The following is a 25,182-nucleotide window of genomic DNA, read 5'->3' as shown; positions in this document are numbered from 1 at the left end:
TATTAGTGTGGGTCTTCCTCAGCTGGCTCTTTTGGCTGCCTACAAATATTTAAGTAATTGGGGAGAATAAAGAAAAAAGAAATGTCAAGGTTTAATTGTTTCCTTCATCCAAATTACAGTGTGTGTACAGTGCTGGGGGGCAATGTGAGCTAAAAAGTGTATGGAAATAATGCAGTTTGAACTGAGAACCTTAGGTTTGAAAGAAATGGCCAATAGTGCTTGTGCTTCCACGTGCCAAAGAAAAGAGAGATTTTTATCAGGTAACATTGCAGATAGATGCCTTTTAGGCTGCTGCAGCGAACAGCTGAACTGACTAATGAAAGAGAATCTGGAAAGGATGGGCCAAAGAGCTTCCGAAATAACGGCTAGGCTGCTGCTCTGCCTTCCCTATCATTTCAGCTGACTCCTGTATTCTATTGGGTGTATGTTTTATGTATGGCTAGTTATAAATAGAGTAAGAACAGAACTGAGTCACAGCATGGCTTTGCTATTATGAGGAGTCTGACTTCCAGATGCCCTGAAGCATGGGAGGTTCAGTAGCATGGGAGAAGTGATTAATGCTGTAGTCTGACACCTTTCAGTCCCATCAGTTATGGTGCAAACACTTCTGACTTAGGTGATGGCCTGAATCTTTGGTATGTGTTGTGTACTTTGTCATCATCATCTTACAATAAAGGAAAATACATGTGCAAAAGTCACATCTTGTCAGCTTTGCTGGCCTTTAAAGGCCTATTTTATCTAAGTCAGGAAAGCATAGTTACAAGGTATCTATCCTTGGTCTTCTTTATAACATAGCTCCATATTGTAGCATAGATAGGAACTTAAGTGTTCTCTTGCTGGGCTAAAACCGGGGACATGATAAAAGTCCTGTCTGCATTGGAAAACATAAGTGTTGGCCTTAGGTCCCTGACTCAACCGTAATAGCCTGGCATTTGGTGCCCATTTACACTATAGAAAGACTATCTATTTTTATTTTAAGGGCTTTGGATGACGAGGGGGAATTCACAACAATCTGGGGGGAAAGAGATTTTAGTGTCCAGGAAATCTAGCTGAATGTTCTTCAAATGAATTGCTTGACACACATTGCTGACAGCCACTGGATAATTTATTCGATTGATAAATGGTATGATTGTTGAAAAATGGATTTGAATATTTCTTTTCGAGATTCAGCTGCTTGTCGTATCTTTGTTTTCCTAGCTACACTCCTGCACGTGATTGGTCAAAAAGGACAGGCCACTCTGTCCTAGTAAATGTCGTGGCTCAAATGATGAAGGTGCTATAATAATGCTTCCTTAACCTTTTGTGTATATAGACTTGGAATCTAACCTGGTGTTAATTGAATTCAGATTGTTTAAATGTAAAAATAAATACTGTAATTAGAAAAGAGCAAAAGGACCTGATTAGTTATTTTATTTACTGAATTATTTTCTGTTGTTTTTCATGAATATTTGGCTGGTTATCCCTAGAGGATTTATATATAACATTAAAAATGAAGCTTTCAGTCTTCATCTGATTGTATTTGATTTATTAAAAAGTTTATATTTTGAATATTGTAAAGCTCATCACTCAAACTCATTCTTGGCCTAGCTGAGTGTCTTGAATACTTATATATTACTTTAAAGGCTAAAATGTCAAAGAACATGCCTAAAGGAGAAGACAGTCTAATTTATATATATATATATGCTTTTAAAAAATTAAAACACTTAGGAATGACGGGACACTTTACAACAGTAAATATTTTTATTTAAACTATTTTAAAAAAATCACATTCAATTTTTCCCCTTCCAGGCTCCTTTAAAACAAAGTTGGAGTTACTCTATAATTTTACATTAGTAATACACTTACCATGTTTATAGTACTTTACAGTTGCATATATGAATGAAGACATGATTTCTTATGCTCACCTACCCCGCCAGTCCACTCTGTATATTCCACTCTGTGAAGATGATGTGGGCAGCTCTGCTGATGTTTTGTGTGTGCTGAAGGACCCTGGCAGAAAGGTCTGGCAATGTACTTTCCAAATGCCAGAGTTTTGCCTCCTTTATGACTTTTGGGGACAACTCTCTTCTATTCCCACTTCCTTATAACTGACTAGGGACTCACTTAGTTGACTTAGTGGTAGTTGGGAGTGGGCATACATTGGGAATTCTGCCCAACACCTACCCTTCTTGTTCTTACTCTTCTCTTCGGTAGCTGTGGCCCATCACCTGGGCTGTTCTATAGGACCTGCTGATAGATTGCACTCACAGGGGTATAGGACAGTATAAGCAAGTCAGCCTTCTCATTTGCCTCTGAAAGACTGTGTGTGTTCCCATGCTGGTGACAACCTTGCAGAAAGGTCTCATACGCTTGCCCGAATATGGCCAACAATATAAGGAGCATGCTAGGTAAGAGATATGACTTCCTCTGTGAGTTCTGTGCCCATCATACTCATAATAGGGCCTCAGTAGCCTTGGATTCAGCATTTCCTGTAATGTGTTTGAGGCATCCATGATGAATCATGTATGATGCTAACTATTAGTCACTGACCTTTCATTAAACAGAAGTAAGATACAGATGATATTCCATGGATCTGGTCTCCACCTGGGGAATGGTCTATTTCTACCTTGTTTTCTCATGCTTACCTGGTTGCCCTCTCTCAGTGGGACTGAGGGACTTGAGCTACCTGTAACCATCCCTGTCCATGGCAGCATGATTCAGTCCCTTTAGCCACCACACTGTGGCCATCAAAAGTACATAACCTCTGCAGTTTGGAACCTTCCACGTAGCCTGCAAAGGACAAATAAGACATATACTTCTAGGAAAGCATAACATGACAGAAATATTTCCCCAACCTATAGGAGGCTATATATTTGTCATTAAATCTTTAAATTGAGTTTGGCTGCCTCTGTACAGGAGATGCTATAGTTTGACCACAAGTTATTGGGTTTGACAATGTTCACTTATGTAGGAGGGAACAATAATTCCTTCCAGTGAAGGAATAACTGGGCGACATTCCTGTGTTATGTAGGAGGTTTGACTAGATGAACATAGTAGTACCTCTTTGTTCTTTAAATGTATGAATACCAAAATAGGATGAACCCCCCCCTTTCCTGATCCTCCACACTACTCCCAATGGGAACCCTTTACCCCCAAAAGATAATTTTCAAACATGCAGCTTCCACCTGATACTTAGGCACTCTCACCCCAATGGTGGGGTGGAGGGATAGGTGAAATGCTAGCATTCAGATGCCTTAGCCTTTATTGGTCCTGAGGCTACAGTGATGGCGAAACCCAAAAAGGGAACTTGAGAAAGAGGTGCAAAGGGAAATAGTCCTTTCCACATGGAAAACCACACCACAGCATATATTGTCCTCTTGATGGAGACGCCCATCTCTTGTTACCTGTTGTAACAACCAAACTTCTTTCCCTCTAAAAATGCACAATTTCATCCTTCCCACTTTTCTATTAACATAGAATAGCAGTTGAAGATTACAACTCCAAATTACTGTCCATCTCAGGCCCAGAAGTACAACAAGCAAGGAAAATACAAAACATCACTCAAGACCTATGCTTTTATTGGGTCCTCCATTGTGGCCAAGTACTATTTCTCTCTGCAGGGTTTAGGAAACAGGCCATCTTGTGCACATGGATGCTGCATGCTCTTTGGAGCAGCATCGGCTTTTACAAATGTTCCTAATGAGAAATCTGCTGGCTGAGTGGCTGTTCCCTATCTCTGATCTTCCAGCTTGACATGCCCCTTGAAGTCCCAGCTATACAGGATTCATATGGAGATGCTCAGGTAGGCCTTGGGCAACAGAGTGTAATATTTGAGCCCAAGAGATTCTGTATATTTTGAGTTTTATTTTGCTTTAAAGTTTGATGATATTCCAATTTTTTATGTTGACCTGGTTTTGGACTTTTAGGAAAAGGTTCTTTAAAAACAACAGTTGTTCCTATTTCTGATATAAATCTTGTACATACCTTACAGAATTTCAGAACATGCTCTATGAATTCCTAGTTTAAGAGCTGAATTGTGTATCCAGATTTTATATCAAACCCCAAAGGTGCTTAATGTATCCCAAGCTGCATCTCAAAGTGGATCAGACATGACTTCCAAATCATATTATCTGTAGTAATTGCCTCTTAGAATTTATCAGCTGTAAACCTATGTAGGTTTTCTGATAAATTGCCTGTTTCAATTCAGTTTTTCATATGATAGTTACTAATAGTGTTGGAAAAGGAACTAGATTTAGGTCAGATGTAAAAATCCAATGTAGTCTTCCTGTTAGCTGTCCAAATTAACACAGCATGTCCTTCTTCTGACAACCCTAAATATGTATAGATAAAAATGAGGCCACACATCTTCCAGGCTTGCCTGAACTGCTAGAAATGAGTTTTTATTGTATTGATCTCACAGATAGGAGTTTAGTGTACTGAATAATTATTTCAGGATATGTATGTATATGAATGCATGTTGAATGATGCCTTCCTCTTAACACCTAGAAAATCGTGATTTTAAAGAGTTGAGGTGGTAAATCTGCTTAGATATTTGTAAAAAAGTACAGACAAGACAAGGATGTATAAAGTATATCTGTAAAGCAATAGGTACACCACAGGATATGTTTTTGAAATGAATTTTTGCTAGACATATTGCAGAACTCGATATATGCTTAGCTTTAAATGCATAGCTTTGAGCTGTGGTCAAAGGGACGACCCTTCCTCTGAAAGTTAACATTCACCCCAGAAATGATGATGTCCAGCACTTCAAGCAAATCAAAGTCAGTGAAACGTCTAAATAAATGTAACACCATATTCAGGACAAAAATCACTTAACAGCATGAAATGTCCAGTATATGATTATTTCTCATGCGTAGCTCCATATGAGTCTGAACATTTTCCCTTAATCCCAACAGTAATTCATTCTCTTCACTCTAAATAAATAAAAGGAGAATAATAGCATTTTTTTTAGAGATTACAAACAATTCCCAACTCCTTTTGTCTTAGTTTCGCTTCCTGGTCATTTAAAAAAACAAAACCAAAAACTTTTCAAGAAAAAACCTAAAACAAATAAATTATAGAGCAGTCAATGAGACACTTAAATTAATACAAAAATCATCAACATTAGGACAAAGTAATACAAAAATCATCAACATCAGGACATTGTATATACACATGTATCATTTTTCCCCCTTTTTCTGGAATAGGAGTTGGCCCATCACAGGATAGATAGTGGGGTTAGCGTACACTAGTTACAGATGTCATCTGCAAAATGCTTTTTCAGTAAAAACATAAAGCTGGAAAGCCATACTATATCACATGTACATCAGTATGACACCTAACTTTAGTGTATGCATCCGAAGAAGTGGGCTGTAGTCCACGAAAGCTTATGCTCTAATAAATTTGTTAGTCTCTAAGGTGCCACAAGTACTCCTGTTCTTCTTTTTGCGGATACAGACTAACACGACTGCTACTCTGAAACCTTCCATATAAAGTTACTTTCTCCATTAAATCTGGGTTTGATAGTTTTTCCCCCCCAACTATTCTGAATCCCCTAAAGGTGTTAGATTTCCAATTTTGTTACCCAATATCTTAGTGCTTGCTGGCAGATTTAATTCATCTTCCCATTCCAGTATACAGATTTTTGTAGAGGGGTGTATCTTGGTATTCAAAATTGTGAAAACGCCTTTGCATATGTTTCTCTAGTACTCTTGTAACTAGTAGCAAAATATTCTAGCTCTTTGTAAGCTATGTTAGCACTTTGGGCAGGAACCATCCTTTTGTTGTATGTTTGTACCGTGCCTAGCTACCACAAAACAAATTAATATTATCTCTGTATACTCCACAGCATAATCTTTAACAGATTTTACTGGATACTTATGTATATAAAGCAGATTGCACTAACCACAGTAAATGCTAGAGATACTGCCAACCGGCAGCTGGTCTGCCCCATATCTCTAGCATTTACTATGGTTAGAGAAAATTGCTCTATGTAATATGCATTAAACACATGGGTTTTCAGTAAAATCTGGCCAAGAATTTGTTCCAGAGGAACCACAGAAATTAGATATGATGCAATTTTGAATTTCTGCCAATTTTCTTCCCAGTCTTTCTGAAGATGAGATAAGTAATTGAGCTTCTTGATTATCTTTTATGTCCGGTGTCAATGAGTACATAATCAATCCAGTTGTATCTATTATTTGCAAGGTATCCTTCATTACCAAACTTCTTAAGAAAATCCTATAACAAATACTTCTGTTGGTTTTTCCACATGTTGCCTAATATCTCTTGTATAATTTACTTCTATTCAAAAATATTGTGTGTTGGAAATGGTTGCAATTTGTTTAGAAAATAGAAGTAGCAAATGGATTGTTTTATTTATTGCTTTTTAATCATATCTGTAGAAATAATTTAAGATTTCAGTTGTCCCATATGGGACTGAATACAATCAGTTTGAGTTGGTGAGTGTCTGAATCTGAAATAGAAGGTACGTATCTGGAAGACCCTTTTCCTTCATGGTCTCTTTATTATCCTGTGTGTGTGAAAGACATGCTTGCTTAGCATTTAAAGAGTGGGGGAGAAAACCTCAGAGGTAACATTCCCATTAAGTATGAGAGTTTGAGTCTTACATTATCTTTGTAATTTCAATGAAATGTAAGAAGACATGGAATCTGTTGCCAGCATGCAATATGTTTAGAAATGTGATTCAAAATAAATAAGTTAAAACACAGCTTTACCCCTAAATGCTGTGTCTGTATATTGACATGGGAGAAGTGTTGCTACTGAATGGCATTTGGTCTCTTGGATACATCCAGTAAATTAGATGTGGTTCATTTAACCTTATATCCAGCCATGCATTCAAATTCCATGCTAAGGTCAAGGAGTGGAGGTAAGGATGTAGATGGATTCTTAAGCATCAATATATTATCAGAACACATGTGTAATAAGTATTTATGCCATTCTCAGTCAGTTTCATCTTGTTTTGGGTCCCTTTCTGACATGGATTTTTCTGTTCAACTGGGTGGTCCTGGCCTTTTAGTTTTTGTGATAGAGATGAAATGCCACCACCTACCTGTATCTATGAATATTCTAATATCTGTGTAGTATATCTACACCTCTTCACATCTCATTGTGAAACAATCTTCTGTACATTTCAGCATTGGCTTTAAAAGGGCAGTATATCCAATTGCTGATGTTACAGCATCCATCAATCCGTTTTTTTAGCTGTGCAGCACAGTGAGCTTCCATTTTTATAGGCAATGCTTTCTAGTGGCCCCCACTGCAAGTAGTTAGTAACAAATCACCCAGTATCCATGTCCCGTGAGGATGCTTATTGGTTCTTGAAATCTGTAGTAAGAAGCTACTCAAGAGAGGGCTGAGGAAAGTTGCCGGCAGAAATTCTACATTGAAGCACAGAAAGAAACAGAGTAGCCTTAATAATAATAATGTTTTCTTTATACTAATAAAGTTCCTTGTTCAGTGTTAAAGAAAATAACTGATCCTTTGCCATTGTCGCATGACCTACTCCTCTTGTGAAGTATGTACATTTCTTCTGAATAGCCTTACACCAAGGCACTGATGGAATGAAACAGCAAGCTGCAATTAAAAAATATTAAACCTTCTTCCAAAACAGGAATAGCAGTCTTGAAATGTTCAATTTAAATGAAGTTCTGGCACAGGCAGTCACATAAAATAATATAACCAAGCTCAACAAAACAGTGCTAAAGCCCTATTATTAACATCACTTCACTGTTTGAGAGTGACATGTGGTGAACTGCAAATAGCATCACAGGGGTAAGAAACAGTGTTGGGAAATGAAGGGCTTCACAAAGTGTAATTTTGTAGCTATATCAAACCAGTTCAAGCCTGCTATTGTTAGATCACTGTGAGATAAATGTGGAAGTTAAAACTTACGGTACCTGCAAATCTGTTCTTTGAATTATTGGGTATATGGGATGCTGTGCCTTGCATCCATTACGACTTGCAAGAGAGTCAGTGCTGCAAACTGAACTAGCAAGCAGGGTCAGATGCCCTAGACTTTTCTGAAATAATCCTGTTTTCTAGCTACAGCTGAATCATTGCTGATTGTAGACTGGATGGTAGAGGTAGAGAGAGAAGATGAAGACAGGTTTCAGAGTGGTAGCCGTGTTAGTCTGTAAAAAAGAACAGGAGTACTTGTGGCACCTTAGAGACTAACAAATTTATTTGAGCATAAGCTTTCTTGGGCTAAAACCTACGTCATCGGATGCATGCAGTGGAAAATATAATAGGAAGATATATATACACAGAGGACATGAAAAATGGGTGTTGCCATACTAACTATAATGAGAGTAATTAGTTAAGATGGGATATTATCAGCAGGAGAAAAAAAAAACTTTTGTAGTGATAATCAGGATGGCCCATTTCCAACAGTTGTCAAGAAGGTGTGAGTAACAGTAGGAGAGAAAAAAATTAGTATGGGGAAATAGGTTTTACTTTGTGTAATGACCCATCCACTCCCAGTCTTTATTCAAGCCTAATTTAATGGTGTCCAGTTTGCATATTAATTCCAATTCTGCAGTTTCTCGTTGGAGTCTGTTTTTGAAGTTTTTTTGTTGGAGTATTGCGTCTTTGAGGTCTGTAATCGAGTGACCAGATTAATGAAGATAATGACTCCTAAGTAGGACTGTATGAAAATCACAATTTTTGTTTTACAGAATTACCCACAAACTTTTTTTTGCCATTTTGTTCAGCCTGAATTTGAATGCTGTCATATTTCACTTTATTCTGAATGTAAAGGGACATATCTATTGGCTTCTTTCTTTTTTAATTTTTAAATAAAGAAAACCGATTTTTTATAAATAGAGGTAATACATGTGAAAAAAGAAAATATTTAATATAGATTGTCATTTTCATTTTAAAATATTTTTTATAAAGAAAGAGCTAGTTCTAGATGTATATTGTGAGCACTTTCTTTTGTCCAGGAATGAGGTTCTCTTTTATCTGCCCTGGTCAAAGCCAACTCATACAGTTGGGATGTGACAAACCAAAAACCTAATTCTCCTCACCCCTTTTACACTCTTCTCTCACCTTTGTGTATTAAGCCTCCCATATATACTTCTGACTGAAAAGGCTCAGTATATCTAGAGATGGGATATGGATAATGTTTTATGACTCAATCCAATGAGGCACTTAAGCCTCTGCTTAATTTTAAGCACATGAGTCGTTGGTCCTTTTACTTGATTGGGCTAGTCACATACTCAAGTGCCTTGCTGGATCAGGGCCTCAAAGTGCAATGCCTGTATAATGCTTCAAGCTGGTTGAACAATAGACTAGATTTGTGAATATATTTGCTAATAGCTTGAATTTGATTCACTGCTAGACGTAGGGGTCCTATAATTCATACTCATTCTGATTACTTAATTGGCTGTTGCTGTTCTTGAAAATGTTGGGGAATCCTGAAAGTACAGTGGGCTCATCATAAGTTAAATTTTAGCCAGCCAGGGATCAGAAACAATACCATATGACCAACCCTACACCATGAATAGCGAATGGTTTGAAAACAACCCACAGTCTGAAAATTAGTCATCCAAACTAGTTGGTGAATGTTTGAGTACTGAACATTTTTGCAGCTATTGGCTTGTGAATGATTCATGAACCCTGCCCAAAAACTAAAGTGTGTTGAATTTTTTGGTTCAATGAATACTATTCAACAGACTCTCATTTCTTTTAGTACGCTATATTTGCACGTCTCTTCTATAAACCAGTAACCACTTACTTTAAGAAAATGTTTTATATATTGCATGTAATTTATATACATCAAAACTTTTAAAATGTTGCAAATATATATGTGCGGTTCTCTTTATCCCACAAATGACAGGGACACTCACTGCAAATTAATGAATTATGTGAGTTAGCAAGTAATGGAAGTGAAAAAGTAAGGATAATGCAATGCAAAATGTGATTTGTTCATTTTTTAATAATTATAGTTTAGCTTTAATTTTTTATTATGCTTAATTATTGCTAGTACTTATACTAGGATAGTAAATGTACTGTAGTATATTTTGTGAAGGTAATGGTTAGCTATGTAAGATCCCATTAGAGCTTTCTGCTATGAGAAGTTGTGAGAAGACTGCACTTTTTGGTGTGAATTTCATAAAATGGTTGGATGAACAAAATGTGGATTAGTGCAATTCTTTTGCACATGGCAAATATATCGTTTTTTGAGAGATGGGTGCTAACCAAAATACCAGACCCAAACAGAAATATCTCTACTAAGATGTCCCTATAAGAGCACTTGTATTGTAACCTGATAAGTTAGTCCAATGTACAGCCTGCTAGAGCAAACTGCTAATAAAACAGGATTAACCCTGTGTCTGGGTTTACTCCTATAAGACACTACACTAACTTTGCAGGCGGGAAGGAGGAGGACTGAAATGTGAACTCAGACACAGACCCAGTTTCTGTAGCTGGCACCTTACTCCATACTGGGCCAACGTAAAATGTCGGCTCCAAACACCCTGGAACTTTGGGGGATGAAGAAATGTGTTGGGCAACGGGAGTAGTTGCAGCTATAGACGTATAGTATACTAATTTCCCAGATGGGTCCTGCAAATTTAGGATTAGATTGTGCCACCCTTAGGTTGTGAGTAGTCCCATTGATTAAGGCACTCTTCAATGGGAGTAAAGGTGGCAGAATTTGTCCCTTATAGCTCTATTCAGTCCAAATACTTTAAGTGTTTCTTATTCAGAAACCAGCCTGGTTAACACAAGATTTTCTAACCACATATTTTTTCCCCTTTGACTTCCCTATATTGTCTCTGGCCTCAGAGTTGGTTTGTGGGGTGGTTCTGCAGGTGCCTAGCAGTTGAGCAGAGCTACGCAAACTTCTGAGGCCTAGCTGATTTTTTTTGTTTTCCTTTTAAGTCAATGAGGTACAAAAGTCTGTTTTGCATTTAGAACCTTAAATAGTACTTTAACTCTGCTCAAATGCTGTCCTGCCAAACTTCTGTGTGGTTTCAGGTTGCCAGTGATGTTAAGCAACTGCTCATTCCCTCCACTGAAACCAATAGTAAATTCTCACTTTAAAAATGCCTTTGCCTAACGCAAACAAAACAAGTCCTTGACTTCTAAGAATAGCACTGTAGAAAGAGCAGTGGATGTAAAGCAGCAATTTGTTTTTAGGAGAGCAGTGAGGGCAGTCCCGTCATTAACTTTGGGGTCAGGCAGAATTCAAGCTTGAGATGAAAACTTGTTCTATACATGACAATGCTTGTTAGAATGAGCACTTTTTGCCTGCACCACATAATTTCAGTACTGTCATCCACTAAAGAACAATTTCCCAATCATTTCAAACAGCTGTTTGCCAGCCTCGTGACTACTGTGGTGTTTGGGGTTTTTTGTTTTGTGAGTGCACCACCACAGGCAGTGGACCATTGGGGTAACATTGAGACGAATGGCTGTGTGTGTGTGTTGGGGTTACACTGAGGTGTGTGTGTATGCGGGTGTACACATTGCACTCCTCAACTGGATCACTTATTGGAGCTGCTCCTTTAACCCACTAGTCCAGGGGTGGGCAAACTACGGCCCGTGGGTCGGATCCGACCCCTCAGGGGTTTGGAGCGGGATTGCCCCCTGTGGAGCCATGGGCCCCGCGCCGCTCTCAGAAGTGGCAGGCACCACTTCCCTGCGGCCCCCGGGCCGGGGGAAAGAGGGCTCTGGCATTGCCCTTTCCTCCAGGCACCGCCCCCTGCAGCTCCCATTGGCCGGGAACGGGGAATCGTGGCCAGTGGGAACTTCAGGGGAGGTACATAGAGGCACGGCAAGGGCAGAGCACGTGGAGCCCTCCGCTCCCCCTCCCCCAGGGGCCGCAGCGCTTCCGGGAGTGGCGCGGGGCTGGGGACAGGGCAGGCAGGCAGGGAGCCTGCCCTGGCCCTGGTGCGCTCTGCTGCCACCCTGGAGTCGCTTTAGATAAGCGGCACCGGGCGGGAACCTGAACCCCTCCTGCCTCCCACCCCCCAACTCTCTACCCTAAGCCCCCTGCTTGCATCTCGCACCCCTCCTGCACCTCAACCCCCTGCCCTGAGCTCCCTGCTACACCCTGCACCCCTGTGCACCCCAACCCCCTGCCTTGAGCCCCCCGCCGCAGTCCGCACCCCTCCTGCACCCCTGCCCTGAGCCCCCTCCTGCACTCTGCACCCCTCCTGCACCCCAACCTCCTTCCCTGAGCCCCCTCATACACCTCGCACCCCTCCTCTGCCCCAATCCCTTGCCCTGTGCCCCTTCCTGCACACTGCACTCCCTCCCACACCCCAACCCCCTACCCCGGCCCTGCATATAATTTCCCCACCCAGATGTGGCCATCGGCCCAAAAAATTTGCCCACCCCTGCACTAGTCAGAGACCTCTGTTTTTTGCATTTGAAAGTTGTGCATCCACATCTGGTTGCTGTATGGAAGTATTCTGTCACTGTAGTATAATCAATGCCTCCTATGCGGCGCTGTATCTGGTGGTATTTAAACTCTGGTGCAACCAAATTTCAATTTATTACTGAACATTCATCAGCCTGATTCTGATGTAAGTAGCTCCATTCTAAATTAGGAATAACTCCACTCTGGTAACTTGAGTGATACCAGTGTAAAACACAGGTGAGATCAGAATCGGACCGGTTATAACATATAATGTTTTAAATATTTAAGCAGAGAACATACTGCACTCTAGCTCATACAGTCTTTTATGGTTACATGTTCATTACTCATTAGGACCCAATAGTGTTCTGTGGGTTAATATTTTGCCCTTAATATTTTTACATATTTATAAGCTTGCTTTTATAAGCTCAGTACAAATAGTGCCCACAAACTATGGGCAAGAAATACTAACAGGCATTTGAGCAATGTGTGTGTCCTGTTCTAACAATAGCAAGTTTGCTGTTTGTAGCACAATCCACAATAAACTATTTAAGTGTCTACATTACCTTGCATTATACTACCTTCAGGTTGAGTTGAAGTGTAAGCTCTTTGGGGAAGGGACTGTGTCGTCTTTGTTTTTTGATGCACCAAACACACACTCAGCATTCAATAAGTAATATGGTAGTAAATTATCTCACGTGCTATCCATTGTCATGCAAGGGAGAGGGCAAAATTCTGCCTTAGCTATATGTGTACAATACCCATTGCATATCTAAGGGCAGATCTTGGTGTGGAGTTAGGAACTTTTAGTGCTGTTTCTGGATTTACCCAATTTGAGGTGCACAAGTACAGCTGACCTCGGGAATGTCACCTTGATCAGGACAACTCTTTTTTTTCTGTTCTCATTAGAATACCAAATTAGCAGCTCTAATGAATAATTTAAGCAACTGTGCACCAAGTCAAACCATGGGTTGTAGCTGCAATTTTGGTAATAAAGTACTTAAATTACTGCTTATAACTGAACACATCAATAAAACTCGCATCTTATCTCAATTAATATGCGTTATTTTATTGCGTCAGCGAGGCTTTCAGAAGTGCATCTTTGGGAGCTGGCCTCAGTGTTTCATAGCACCTACGGAACAGTAAAGTGTTAGCAGATTTACTATCCATGTATGAAAACTAACGAACCTCTTAAAGGCATGCCATAAAAATGGTACTTTTTTGTACATCATAGGGATAGCTTGGAAAAGGAGGAAATTTGATCAGAAAAAATATATAGAAGTAGCTTTATAAAAGCAAATGGGAAACAGATGAGCAACATGCAGCAACAGTATAATGCAGTGTTCTCAAACTTTGCCATGGTGAGTCTCCCTAAGCTACGGAGGACAAAAAATCAGCAATCCAATTTCGCCTTCCCATAGTTTACTAAGACAACACAAAACGGAAAATCCTATCCTTTGCAAGAATAAAGCAGAGGGCCTTGTATCAGGGCAGTTATAATGAGAATATGAGAGTCAAAAGTGTTCTTTCGCAGTTCTATTCAAAAAGAGTACAGATCTCAGCATCCAAAATAAAAGTGTTGAGATTGTAGAAGTGACATAAGGGATGGTCCTGGCATGTGTGTCTGGCCTGTAGCCATGACAGAGGCTCCAATTACATGGCACAACAGAGCAATGGTGTTTCCCAGTGTGCCCAGGACACATGACTCAGCCTTCCTGTTTTAGCTGCACCACTTCAATTGCTGGGGGAGAGGGGAGGCAGGAGTCACTCTGATGCGCTTGTACATTGTCCCACCAATAAAGTTATTGCCATTGTAACTTATGTCACTGTAGATGCCAAAAGAATTGTTATGCCCTTAACAAAGATGGCACCTGTGGTTCCTGAATAAAATGGGGGTCCTGAGGAAAAACGGTAGGATTATCATGATGCTTAAGACATTATTACAATACATACATGCAGATAAACTTAATTCTAGCACTTTTTAGTGCTTGACTTTGCAGCCTTAATGTTCTTTTAATGTAGTTTCTTGGCTGATTTTATATTATATTATAAAATTTTCTTTATTGAAATTAATATGCAGATTCCTGATCTTATTAGCAAGCCTTTGATTTTAGAAACCTTGATTCTGCAAACACACATAAATACCTTTACTTATGGGAATAGATCCATTGAAGTTTACTTATTGTATGTATGATTACTCACTTGAGGAAAGTTGTGTGTAAATGTTTGAAGGAGAGGATTGACTGGGAATTGAACGGGGACAATTTTTTATTTTCCTTACAATCTAGCTCAGGATTGAAGGTTTTTTTACAATCACTGTATGACTTTATTTTGAGAAAGTAGCAATTTTGTGTTTCACATGCTGAACTTCTATTTTCACTCAGATTTTCCTAAACTAACAATTGCTGCTCCTTTCCATTTTCCTTCTCCTTTTTGTTGCTTCCTCTTACTTTAGCATTTTGTACTATGTAAGCCAGGTAACTCCATTTGCTGGGCCACTGTCTTGGTTTCCACTTTAAAGAACATAATAGGTCAGATGCTGGCATCCATTAAGTTTGTTTTGTGCTGCTCTGGTGGCACAAATCAGACTTGAAGCTGGCATAAATGGGCAGCTGAGGATTGCCCTTGCATACAGATTCCTCCACTGGCATAAAGCCAGCATAAAGAGCCCTAAACTGTCCCCTCACAGTCCCTGATGTAGAAGCCATGTCAATAATATTAGAGGAAGGGAGTGAAGCAGGATCACTGCAAAACTCTGGGGACTCCCAGCTTCTGGAATGGTCCCTTCAGTAAAGTGTTGTTGCAGTTTGGATCAGACAAACTTTTCCTATATATTAAGTGTTGTATTGTGCCCAGGAAACTTCTCTCACTCCTTGAGCCAGGGTCAGGTACAATCTCAGTAGGGGGCGCAGTGGAGTGAGTCAGAAAATGGAAAAATTCAGGTAACATTTTTTGAAGCTGTTTCCATTTTGAAGAGTGCAAAGTGGAATAACGTTATTTCCAGAATTTTTGGAAAAATATTTTTTCAAAAATTTTCAATTTTTTCTCCCTTTCTTTCCTTTTTTGACACGGAGTGCAATAAATTGAATATCCTAGGGAGTTTACAGTTTTTTCTTTGTCTCCCTTTTTTCATTCTAACTTCACAAAACTATTTCAACTTAGGAAATGTAAGGGCTTGTCTATACTTACCGCGCTGGTTCGGCGGCAGGCAATCGAACTTCTGGGTTCGATTTATCGCGTCTTGTCTGGACGCGATAAATCGAACCCAGAAGTGCTCCCCGTCGACTCCGGTAATCCTGCTCGCTGCGAGGAGTACGTGGAGTCGACGGAGGAGCCTGCTTGCCGCGTCTGGACCGCGGTAAGTTCGAACTAAGGTATGTCGACTTCAGCTACGTTATTCACGTAGCTGAAGTTGCGTACCTTAGTTTGAATTGGGGGGTTAGTGTAGACCAGGCCTTAGAGTGATGAAAGGAAAGGTGAAACACTAACTAACTAACTAACCCCCATTCAACACCCTGTTCCTACCCCAACCCCTAGCCACACCCCTGCCCCCTGACCACCCCCCAAACTCCCCTGCCCTCTATCCGCCCCCCCCACCTCCTTACCGTGCTGCCTGGAGCACCTGTGGCTGGCAGCACTACAGCCGCGCCACCCGGCTGGAGCCGGGCTATGCTGCCACTGCTGCTGCCGCCGTCGCCTCCATGCATCACAGAGCACCGGGTCAGGCCGGGCTCTGCAGCTGCGCTGCCCCAGGAGCTCACAGCCCTGCCGCCCAGCGCATTGCGCCGGCGGCGGAGCGAGCAAGCTAGCTGAGGCTGGGGGCGGTGGGGGGAGGAAACAGCAGGGGAGGGTCTGGGGGCTAGCCTCCTGGGCCAGGAGCTCGGGGGCCAGGCAGGATGGTCCCGTGGGCCATAGTTTGCCCACCTCTGTTCTTGACCCAAGAAGGGCTCCTAGGGCCCCGCCCTGATCAGCTAACTTGTTCAAAGCATTGACTGTCTTTGTCTCTACTAGCTTCTAAGTGATGTTCATTGAAATGTGTTTGTCAAATCATTTCGAAACATTCATCTTCCCAGTGTAAACAAATCTCAAAGATGATGAGGCTGTGGCCTTTCCTCCTTTTGCTTTGGCCTCTGGAGTTGAACAAGTGTGTGGGACTCAGAAGGAGTTTCATGCTGCACCATCTCAAAGGATGGCTGAGTTCCCCCTCCAACACACATGCTCCTTGCGAAGAATTTGTCTAAGTCAGCCTGCGTATCTTTCGGGATTCCCCCACTGTGAGATCCTTCTGCACCACTCCTTAAACATGTGCTGTGAACTACAAGACTCAATATTACACTAGACACAGTCTGATGAAACCTCTAATCTCTTTCAAAGTAATTTTCTCTATGCCTAGATCTTTGTCCCTTTATATTTCTGCTTCTTACACATGAAACTTTTATATTGTAATTGTGAGGAAACGCCTACTCTCATGACTCTTACATTAATTCTTCCAAGCTACCATATATTATTTCTTACAAGCTCTTTAACACAAGGCAGTTTCTCACAATTGGAGTCTAAATGTTTAATATGACAGAAGCTGGTATAAATGGAAAAAGATCTAAGTGCCGAGTGTAAATTAGCTTGAAAGAGAGTACAGGGATTCTTGGCAAGGTCTCCCAGCTGTGTAAATAATCTTGATCACTCAGGTGAGATACTGATGGAGATTGATGCAGTGAGGTGAGTTTGCCCTTTGACCTTCAGTTTCCCCTTTGTCTGTGGGGCATAACTTTTCAGTTTTTTTTTTGTTTTTTTTTAAGGCTGCTTTTACACCTTGGATGAAATCTGCACAGTAGAACTCAGCAAATCAGAGTCCCAACTCTGCCTAAGGGAGCTTTTTATTTAAGTTAGATAGTATAGCTTTTGTATGCTGATGCCAACAGACTTTTTTTAAAAAATAATTTTTGTGGCTTGGTAGTTGATAATTCTCAATGAGTGTGTATTTAATTTCCATATGCTACAGATCCTAGCAAGTGCCCCTTTGCAGCCACCCACTAGGACTGCTATTAAATGAATCCCAGCCTTTGTGCTTTTGCATCCCCTGGGTTGTGTTCAGCTGCTAGAGCCCCAGCAGGTTGCAGCACTGATTCCTCCCGTGCCTATGGCATGTTTCTTTGGCAATGACTCTGTTACCCCTTCTTAGAAATGGGGTTCTTCAGCCTACCTGCTCTAGGTCCCAAGGACCATCACTGATCCCCACAAGATACCCCAGTTACTTGAACACACCCTCTACCCATAATGGCACCCAAAATATGAAGCTTCTGGTTACAGTTTAACTCTCTCAGGGTCATGCAGTAATTGTGAAGCAGTCACCCCACATAGTTTGTACAGTCTGACACTTTTGTGATCTTCTATACTTAATCATGTAAAGCACAGGAGAGTTCAGCTTATACAAAACAATAAACACTAAACACATGTCCCTGCCTTAGTTTACTCACCAATCAAGCATTCTTTGGGCTGGGTTCTGAGTCCCTTGGGTTAGCCAGAGTCCTTGGGGCAATCTTGGGTTAGGAAAGAAGGCAGGGCCCCTCTGCCCCATGAGGCTGCTACATGCTGGGTGACTTCTCCTTTCTGGAGCCCCTCACCCAGCTTCTGTGACCTTGCTCTCTCTTGCCCCAATCTTCCTGTTCCTGTGTGTTTCTGTATTTAAGTCCCTCCTGGTCACCTGGCCTCTTTTCTTCTACTCCTGGTATGTTTCCACTGCTCCTACCTTTCCCCTCCCTTCAGCTAAACTGGATTTCCAAGGCTTGAACTGCTTTTTAAGATAACTTTGTGAGGTGAAAGTTGTGATGCTGTCTAAAGGGGAAGGTGACCATCTACACTAATATGGTCACCACTTTTACAAAATTGTGATAAATCTTGTACAAAATGTGCCTTGTGAAGTATCACTGGAAAAGTTATAATCTGCTGAGTATTATTATCTTGTTATAATATGCATATAGACATTGTGTATGTAGTGTTGTTAAATTTTGCAATATAATTGTAACTGATATATGTTGTGAGTCTGACAAAGGAACTTTAAACAAGAGCTCCTGCATGTCATCCCCGAAGACACTTCGATGGCTTGTACCGCAGAATGTGCAAGCAAAAATTTGTATGAAGAACTGATGGCAAAGCATGAATGCCATAGAACTGCTTGACCCAATCACACAGTAAGGATGTTTCTAGCAAAAAAGGTCAAGATATAAAAGGGGAGAACCAAAGCCTCTGGCCACCTCTTTCCGACCTCATCTCTGGACTGGTGAAATTTCTGACGGGAAATTTTAAACAAAAGGACTAAGGTTCCCCAAAACGATTTAGGCAACCCAGAAGGACTTATAGAAAACTGGCAAATTTGACATCCCCACTGTCATTTTGGATTACATGCTTAGATCCAACTGTAATGTATTTTATTTGCTTTAATATTTAATTAATTCTCATTTTTTCTTAGTTAATAAATCTTTAATTAGTTTACTAAAGGATTAGCTCCAGTGTTGTCTTTGGTGTAATGTCCTGAGCATCCATTGACCTGGGGAAGTGACTGGCCTCCTGGGGCTGGAAGAACCTAATGTGTGGTGATTTTTGCTTTTAATAACCTGTCATCACAGAAGCCCATTTTATCTGGGTGGTAATACAGGCTGGAGTGCCTAAGGGGACAGTCTGCGCTCCATGTTAAGCTAGTATAGCGATCCAGGAGCACACATTTGTTGCTGATTTTGTTAAATATAATTATAGATGCAGCACCAGTATTGGGGTGTCTGCCCAATTTTTTTTACAGTCTGACCTGAGGTTGGTCCTCTCAGCTGTGATCCATACCAGGCATACCATTATTAACCTTAAGTATTTCTCGTTGTGTCTGTCTGGTGTATACATGCTACAGGACCTGTCAGTAATGGTGGAGCCACATACAAATAGGCATTTGATACAGCAGTTTTTATAATACAACTTCAAATTATCAACCAGAATTCATAAATTGTAAAAACATATTCCCAAATTGTCATTCCACATAACTATCTTCTTTCTAAATTAAATCCATTTCTGCAGTAATAATTTCAAAGTGTGGTTGTAAATAACTCATTCCTGGTCACTTTTTTCATGCCACCCAAATGTAAAATGTCAGAGATTTCATTTTTGTCATGAGTGCATTTATGATGGTGATGGTACAATATGTACTGCATTTTCTATGTATTTCTCTTTCTGATGTAAGAATCAGATGAAAGGCAAGGTTTTAAAGGGTATTCTCATTTTTCAGTTATAGAATTATAGTTTTTCTTTAGGATCTCACTCCCTTTTTTTAAAGAGAACCTGAACATTGCTATTCAGTTCAGTTATGGGTTTTATCTTTAATGGTAAATGGCAACCGTATTGCTTATGTCTGTAAAACAGTATGCTGATAACATTGATATACTGGTGATTGAGATATAGTGCTATAATGTAATATTTGTCTGAAAGCATTCATCTAAAGTTGTAAAGACATCAGAACTATGGGGTATATCACTCAATGCCCCATGCAAGGAAGCCCAGTTTGAAAGGCTCTTCTATTTACAAAACCTATTACTGTGATCCATTTATCAATTTTTTTTTATTTCTCTTTTGCCTTCCTGCTTTGATAGTCACCATTCTGTCACTACTTGATGGCTAAATAATACAATTGATCTAGGTGGAAACCTCCCATTGTCAGCACTGTGGATTGTGAGTAGTATACATCTCTAACTTTGTAGCCCTCACTCACAGATGACAATTAAAAATATATTTACACCTTCCCTTTAGAATGAGTTTGAAATCCCTGATGTAGAATGATCCCTTCAACTGAAGAGTTGATTAGAGAATGAGCCCTGTTTATGCTCTTTTGAGAGGGATTAGAAATTTAAAAAAAGAAGTAATCATTTTAGCTCCCCATTCCACTAAATGAGTGCTTATACAAAAGCATCCTATCTGCTATTTTCCTGACCTGTAGAAGTTCTGCTTTTATCCAGTGTAAAAGTAAAATGTCTTGCTATTAAATGCTTTTTTTTAAAAAAGAAAGATTTCAAATATTATGAAACTGTGGGATGTATGACTAGGAAATTATTCCAAATGGTCTCCCATGGGCTAAGTTATCAAAGCAGTGCAACTAGATATTAGAGGTAATAGCCTGTATTGAAACAAAATTCATTGTTCAACTTACATAAATGTATTTGAAAGTAATTGACCTCCAAAATATGTTGGAAAATATGAAGTTTTTCCAATTAAACCTGAAACACCATAAAATTCACCCTGAAACTTGGGGAATGTACTGTAATTATACTTGTATAACTGAGATTGGGATGTGGCTCATTGAACCTTGCTGGATGTGGGACAATCCACAGCCAAACTTAAGATATGAGCATGCATGGATCTACCCCTCTAGTGGCCCCACTCCCATATACATGTACATATCTAAAACAATGTAGATAACTACTTGAAGTACATTTAGTTTTGTTACCAGGCAGCATAACCAAGGTACTGATATTTCATAAGATGTGTTGTAGCCTGTAGGGAAATGAAATTAATTCTCATGGTTCCTACATAGGGCACTGATGTAGGTTTCTCATTTTCCTCTCAATTGCTTCAGCTCAATTCAATTGAGCACCACCAAATCCCTGTGAATCGAATGGTAGTTGAGTATGTTTAGCAGTCTGCAGGATTGGGCCGCTAGTGCTAACTTTTGGACGTGTGACTTTGCTATTATCAACCCAGTACAATGAAAATGGAAACTCTCTTGACAAACTTCAAAACAACAAATCTGTTTCAACTTCATTGTGATAAGGCTGCATTCTGACTGTGTGAGCTCTGCAATGATTTGTGAATGATATAAAAAATTAAAAATCCCCTTTCCACAGAAAGAACAGTCAGTACCGTGCTTGGCTATTTGCAATGTACTCAGTCTCCCTATATTTAGTTTGTTTAGAGACAGACAAGAGTGTACCAAGCTGAGAAATCAAGACTAGTTAAAGAGTTTGCAAAATAATTAGGGATTTTGTATTAAGGATTTAATTCTGTTGAAAGAGGTGGTAAATCCTCAATACTTCATATTCCTCTGATCATTAGTTCTCCTAAGTTTAGTACATGTTGATTTTCTTCTTTTCCTGTCCATCAAACTTTGAGAAAATGAATCTTTCTCCAGTGTCATCTGAATAGGAACTATTGTTTTTGCTCCTGCACTGTCAGTGTTGCCAACTCTCGCTGTGTGGCATTTTAGTAAAGCTCCATCTCCTAGAAAGCCATGTAATTCCACATTCTTCTTAGACTTTTCATATTTACAAAAGTTTCTAGTCTTCATGGTTGTGTAGAAAAGGAGGAAATCATGAACAGTAAAGGGTCAAAAACCTGATGACTGAGAGAGAGAACCAAAATGTTCTGAAAATGCCATCATTTTTAAGCCAATCTTGTAATTTTTGGGTCTGACTCACAATTTTTGAACACTTGGGGTTGGCAATACTGGATCCTTGTAGGGGCTAATAATAAATAAATGAATTGGCTTTAGCGTTTTTGATTGAGCCAATGAAATCTTTTTTCAGCCTTTCCCATTTCTCATAATTGTAACTGGCTCCTATCCTCCATGATCTCACCACTATGTGGCCTTGGGATTTTGGGGAGATGCTTTGGAGCACCACATACTTAACTAATTTTATATAAATGGGAAGAGGAGATAAAGATTTTTGGGGATCCCAGGGATCTAGCTGCAGGGGGAGTGAAACCTAGATGTTTGTGCTGAAGTCTGACGTGTGCCAACCTATTTTTTAAAAAGCGTTTCAAAGGCCAGTTATTCCAATCAACTAGGGTGTCGGAGTCACTAACACCCAGCTACTGAAGTGTTTTGTGTACATTCTGGTACTGTATACAGAACTTTACAAATGTTAACTAATCAGTCACCTGGACGCTCAGGTGAAGACAGTATTGTCTCCATTTTAGAGAGGGGAGACTTGCACATAACGGGTAGGTGGTTTGTTACGGGAGTCAGAGCTAGCATTTAGAATGGGGAGGTAACTGGTCTCAGTTACATGTTTAGTCCAGCATGCCAGGCTTCCTTGGGATTGCTCTGGTAGCAGTAGCAGAGTAGTATGTGAGCTAGAAGGACTGAGTAGCAGTGGGGCTTCTGTATTTGGGTTTTCTTTATATTGTTTAATAAAATGCCAGTTTTAAAGCTGTCCCTGATCTGGGAGTGTAACATTTGGCAAGCACAGGCAGGGGAAGATAAATTGTACAGATCTGACCTCTCTGAAAGATTAACCTACCTAGAAGTTGCTGGAGATGGTTCCAGGAAAAGCTGCCAGGGAAAATTGTATTGTTTTTCAAGCACTATGGCTGGGAAAGAGTTAGGGGACCTTCACATGGAGGTAGAACTTTAATACGAGCTAAAAGACGAACATTTAAAAGAAATCTGTGACTCGCTGGGCAATTCTGGGAAAAGTCACAGTGGAACTGCAGCAAAAGGCCATTTTCCTTTCATCCACTATATAAGAAGCTATTTAAATGAACAGGGAGAGTGGAAGATCCAGCTATTGCTAAAATTCTTTATTGTAAGTCCTTGGGGGCACAAATTGAATGGTCAAGAGAACACAGAAGGATGTGGTAAAATCTCCATCCTGATGTATGAATGATGCCAGTTGCATTTGGGTACAGATGGAATATTTTATTGGGAAAACAAGTTACCAAACCAACTGGTATTATCCGAAAAATACAAAGGGTATATCGAGAACTACATGAAGTGATGGGACATCTAGGAGCAGAGTAAGTAATCCGTTTCTCAAGAGATCGGTTTTGTTAGCCACAGATGGAGAGGATCATAGAACATTAAGTCATTAATTCTGTACGTGTCAAGCAAAAGAAACTTCACTGGCTGCCAAAGCTCCACTAACATAGTCTCAACAGAATAATTTGAACTTGTATCAATAGACTTCTTGTATCTAGACTGGAGTAAAACAGGCTATGAATACATCTTAGTCAGAGTGGATCATTTCACTAGGTTTGTTCAAGCCTACCCTATTGCCAACAAGGCAGGCAAGACTGTGTGGGACAAGATCTTCAATGACTGTTACAACATTTGGTTTCCGAAAAGAATACATCATGACCGGGGCAGAGTTGAAAATTAACTATTCACAAGGTTACAGCTGTAGTGTAAACTTGAAACATCTCACACAATCCCATTCCACCCACAGCGGAAAGGACAAGTAGAAAGGTAAAACTGAACTCTGCTGGCAATGTTGAAAACTTTGCCATAAAAACAAAAGTCAAACTGGAAGGACTGTCTTTACAGGGTTCTCACCCTTCTATTTATTATATGGAAAACCACCACATTTGTTAATTGACATCCCATTTGGTTTACTATAAACTCTGAGTCTGCACCTGTAGACCATAAAGATTACACTGAGAAATTGAAACAGCAGATGAAAGAAGCTTATGAACAGGCTTCAAAATATTCACAAGTCTGTTGTTCGTGAAAAGAATCATGATGAGAAAATGCATGGTGCTGCTCTCAGGCTAGGTAACTGAGAACTTGTCTGGAATCTTTCAGAGGGGTGGGGCAGGCAAACAAAGGTCCTATTGGGCAGATAAGGATCATATAGTCCTTAAAAAGAAAAGGGATAGTCCAATCTATGAAGTAAAACCAGAATGTTTTATGTATTAGTTGTTTACTGAAATCTTTTACTCTTCTGTGGATATAACACCATCCCCGGAATCACCACTGTGGAAGAGACAGAACAAGGCAAACTAGTGCAGTGAGAGATCAAAATAAGGACAGATATTTAGACTCCAGTGATTCTAATACTGAGAGTAAAGAAGAACTACATTATGTAATGGTACCAGATACTGCCCGTGGCACAGAGACTCTGAAACCAGAGGCAGAAACATTTAATCCACATCTGGGAACCAGGGATTATGTTGCTCCTGTAAACTTGGGGCTGGTCTACACTGGGGGGTGGGGGGAAATCGATCTAAGATATGCAACTTCAGCTACGTGAATAGCGTAGCTGAAGTCGAAGTATCTTAGATCGATTTATCTTGGGTCCTCATGGCGCAGGATCGACTGCCGCGGCTTCCCCGTCGACTCCGCTACCATCGCTCACTCCGGTGGAGTTCCGGAGTCGATGGAGAGTGAGTTCGGGGATCGATATATTGCGTCTTAACGATATCGATCCCCGATAAATCGATTGCTACCCGCCGCTACGGTGGGTAGTCTGGACGTACCCTTGGAAACTGCTGATCAGACCGATGTTCGTTCACAGTGGGTATGGAAAGACATGAATGCCAAAATGTGACCATGGAACCTGAAACCAGTAGTGCATAAAAGGCAGGGCTGGCTCCAGGATTTTTGCTGCCCCAAGCAGCGAAAAGAAAAAAAGGGGAAAAAAAAAAGCCACGATTGCGATCTGCTCTACCGCCGCCGCATCAGTCTTCGGCGGCAATCCAGTGGCTGGTCCTTCGCTCCCAGAGGGAGTGAGGGACCCGCCGCCGAATTGCCGCCAAAGAGACGGACATCCTGCCCCTCTCTGTTGGCCGCCCCAAACACCTGCTTGCTGGGCTGGTGCCTGGAGCTGGCCCTGATAAAAGGACAGATGAGTAAAACAATCCACTGATAAGCAAGGTTTTCCATCCAGAGAGAGTAAAGCCCCACAGACACTGACATATGAACAGTCAGGGACACCTACTTATCATTGTCTAATTCCAATTATTGGATTGGTGAATGCACCACACAGTTATCCTCATGTTGGTATGGTGTGAGACAAAGTGTCTAATCCTGTATCTTACCCTGCATTCTATCTGAGGCCTGGTCTACACTA

Source organism: Chrysemys picta, chromosome 4 (assembly GCF_011386835.1).
Source record: "Chrysemys picta bellii isolate R12L10 chromosome 4, ASM1138683v2, whole genome shotgun sequence".
In the NCBI taxonomy this organism is placed as follows: Eukaryota; Metazoa; Chordata; order Testudines; family Emydidae; genus Chrysemys; species Chrysemys picta.
This window is presented reverse-complemented; position numbering follows the sequence as displayed.